The 3,676-nt window shown below is 54.3% G+C and overlaps 1 long non-coding RNA gene across 1 annotated transcript in view; it reads right to left on the reverse strand.

The window, feature by feature from the left end:
* LOC102473606 (uncharacterized) overlaps window positions 1-3,427 on the reverse strand; it is a 19,003-nt gene extending 15,576 nt beyond the window's left edge. The window contains exon 1 of the long non-coding RNA XR_333397.2: window positions 3,180-3,427. This is a non-coding gene — a long non-coding RNA (uncharacterized LOC102473606). The remainder of the gene's footprint in view (window positions 1-3,179) is intronic.
* Window positions 3,428-3,676: the final 249 nt, after the last annotated feature.

Genomic DNA, 3,676 nt, shown 5'->3' on the forward strand with positions numbered 1-3,676 from the left:
TCTTCGTTGACGGGCAGTGTCGCACCCCTTCTCTGCAGTGGACTACGCTCTGCCTTGGAGCAGAGCTCCTCTAGGAAAACTGGCAGCTGCCTTGGTTTTCCACTCACTGCCAGAGGGTGCAGGCGGTAGTGAAGATGGCTTCCGCAGTGTCTAGGAGGCTGAGGCTCCTGTGGGGGTTCCAGTTGTCTGGGCTTGGGCTGGGGTTCTGAGGAAGCCCCCTTTGGGGCTCAGAAGTGGTGGTGGTCCTTACTTCTGCCATGGCTCTGGCTTGTTCCTGGTGGGCTTTTCCAGTGGCCGCTGAGACATGCAGGCCTCAGGGCGCTGAGCTGCTTTGACCCACTGCTGACCCCATCCTGACTACCTCAGCCTCTTCCATCGTCCACAGGAAACCAGGCCTCTCAGGGCCTTGTGTTTGAAGCCCCTTCCCTCCCCTGCACTGCCTAGTCCCAGTGTGTGATCTTCCCTGAACAGAACCCCAGATCTGATCACAGCTCTTCCCTAAATCCTCCCTGGGTCTGGGATGTGCCCCTAATCACTGGAAGGGCTGCTGGGACTTTGGGAAGGATCAAAGGGCATTTTAGTTGTATCTGTAACTCTTTTTGCTGATTAAACAGGCAATGGATTTAAGGATTACTTCTATAATGCAAAATAGATGAAAGGAACAAGCCAAATAACTAACTCTTCCCATTTCTAGGACAAAGTCAACTCCCTGGCCTGGTCCCATGTGCCCCAGCCCTGATCCAGCCAGCATGGCCCCACATCACCTATGCCAGCCTGTGCTGGCTTCAGACTTTTCTTCACGTTCTGCCGCTCCTCAGGCAGGCCCTGCACCCCTGCGGTGGGATGACTTCTTTTTTCTGCACCCCTCTGCCAGGGCTCTGCACGCAGCCAAGGCTGCATAAATGGTTTCTGCAGGAAGGGGATGAGCAATCGAGCAACCCAGAGGTGGACAGGGCAGACCCTGTAGCTAAGGCCAAGAGCGGGGTGACTGCTCCGCTGGCCTGGATTGTGCACCACTACCAGCACCCATGAGATCGATGGCCCACTTCGCTGCTAGGGTCTGGGTCCTCAGCGCTCCTGTAGCCACTGTCAGGGAAGTGCTCACATGGAAATGGAGTCTCAGGTCTCGACACTCCCTGCCAGCTCTATCCATGGGGCGGGCCTCAGCAGGGAGACTGGGAACCACCAGTACGGGGTGGGGCAGGGGAGGGGCGGGATACCTCAGGCTGTCCCCACCTGATTAAGGTTTCTGTGGTTTAGCTCTGCCCTCAGCTGGCATGCTTAGTGAGCTCAGGAACAATGCAGATGGAACCCTAACCCCAGATGGAGACATTGCCTGAGAAAGGAGAGAGCAACAGAGAGAGCCACGGAGGGACAGAGGCCAGGGAAGACCAGCCCGAACGCTACTATGTAAGCCTAGTCACCCTAGTGAGTCACGGACACCCGCTGTCACAACGGTGGATCTTCAACCTGGTAGAGAAAAGAGTGTTCATTCCATTTTGCTCATCAGGAAACTGTGTCCCAGAGGCTCAGGCAACCTGGTCAGGTTCGCTCCATTTGGAAACGAACCCTTCCACCCTGGGTGCTGTCAGAATCTCCTAAGGGGACTAACTCCAGGATCATGAAACAATAGAAAGAAGGAAGTCATTAATACATTGATTGATAAATGTCTGGAAAGAGAGAGAAAATAGGGAAGGTGTGGTCCTTTCCTCATTCTGCCCAAGACCCTCCTAAGAAGGAAGTTCCAAATGCACTTGTATGTTTAAATAGAAGCAAAAGAAAATTCTTCACGGTGCTAAGTTGGAACTGCCCAGCCAAGTGGCAGGGACTCGTGCAAGGAAGCCCCCATGGGCTGGTAGAAAACAGAGAACTGTCCCCCCGCCCCTGGTCAGGGTGGAACGATGGAGGTCAAGTTTGAGATTTCAGTAGCCACAGGCTAGAGCCACCCCTACATCCCAAGGAGGCTGTGGGTACCTGCTTCCAGGGTGCCCAGGCTCCCAGAGGTCCTGCCGCCCTCAGGCAGCCAGTCTACAACCTTCCCAAAGCCCGCCACCTTTCTGCCCCCCAGGGCCAAGGGTGGGAAGGAGATGGAGACCAGGATGTGAGCATTTGCTGTTGCTATTAGTGAGCTATGAGCTCGTCTCCTGTGAGGGTTCCAGCCACTCTAAATTGATACCGACAACACAACAAAACGCAAACCATGGCTGTCACCAGGAGTGAGGCCAGAGGAACTTTCCCATAGACATCCCAGCTGAGCTGTGTGAGCAGGCAGGCTGAGCCCCCACTCTGAGCCCTGGAAAGAGGGGCCCACGGAAACAGAACTTGAAGGGTGTGTTATTTTTCCTTTCAAAGAGCGTCAAGGTCCTCATGATTAGAAAGGACAGAACTTCAATGGATCCTTAAGCTCCTTTGTGGTTTTGTACTGTCTGGGTCACCTGGGAGAGGAGGGCCCTAATCTCTTCAGAGTCTCCAGGGGTCTCAGTGAGCCTCAGGATGCCTAACCAACTGGAGACACAGCCCTTTGACTCCTACAGATCCCAGACCTCAGAGGTCAGCTGGTTTCCTCCCTGGACAGAAGGCTTCTTTTTCTTTGCACTCGCTGGTCCTCCACCCTGTGCATTCATTGACACCAGGTGGCGCCCTGTCTATCCCGATCAAGCTTTGACCAGGCCCTAGGTCAAGCTTTCCCATTTCATTTTCTCATTAATGGGGGCAAGCCCTATTATTACCATCGCAGTGTTACAGTTGAGAAAAGGAGAAGAACATACGTAGCCTGGAGAAAGTCATGATGAGGGCTGGAGTCTAACTGGGGCATGCCAACTCCTTGAGTAACGTGGACAGGGCAACTCAGGTGCAGGACCTGGAAGAACTGAGATGCCAGCGATGAGACAGGGACAGGGAGGCACCTAGATAGGCACAGAGATAGGAGATGCTTTTTCATGGGCCAGTGCCCAGGAGTACAGGTCACAGAGGAGACAGATCCAGAGCGGGGTCCAGGGCCGGCGGGGCACAGAGTGAGAAGAAACTAGGGGTCCACTCCCCAGGCCTGGCTCTGCTCACGCTGTCTACCATATTTTCCTGCCAAATCTTTTCCTGCTCCCAGAAAGTTCTGCAAGAAGGTAAATACCCAGAGGAAAGGGTAGCAGGAGAGACCTTCTTAAGTCCAGGGATCTGAATACCTGGGCAGGCAGGGGTCATTGTGCCAAGGGCTGCTCACAGCTCACATGGGGCCAGCTTTTGTGCCACGGCCCTTTGGGGAGCTCAGTGATCCAGTTCCAGACTGTCCACTGGCAGAACCCTGTGATCCTTGCCTTTAACCCCTGTAAAGTACAGTCATGTCTTCCCTGAACACCCCCCAACTTGTTCACAGACTCCGGATGTACTGCCACCAGGGGGCGCCCAAGGACTGCTCAACTGCAGTGCTGGGTCCCCGGCGTTCCTTTCCGTTATGGTGGGCTCCTCCAGACCAGTTACCCTCAACTCTTAGACCCTCCAGTTCACAAGGAAAGCTGGACTGTGCTAGGGAAGGAGGAAGGGTCAAAAGAGAGAGACCACCAAGGCCAGGTGCTCAGAACAACACAGTAAAATGACCGTTGTGCTTTCAGGGTTGGGAGAGCCCAAGACAAGCCAGCAACTGCATTTCCATGAGGAGTGATCTTTAAGACAACTCTGCAGA

The sequence above is a fragment of the Tupaia chinensis genome, unplaced genomic scaffold (genome assembly GCF_000334495.1).
Source record: "Tupaia chinensis unplaced genomic scaffold, TupChi_1.0 Scaffold000047_1, whole genome shotgun sequence".
NCBI classification, from domain to species: domain Eukaryota; kingdom Metazoa; phylum Chordata; class Mammalia; order Scandentia; family Tupaiidae; genus Tupaia; species Tupaia belangeri.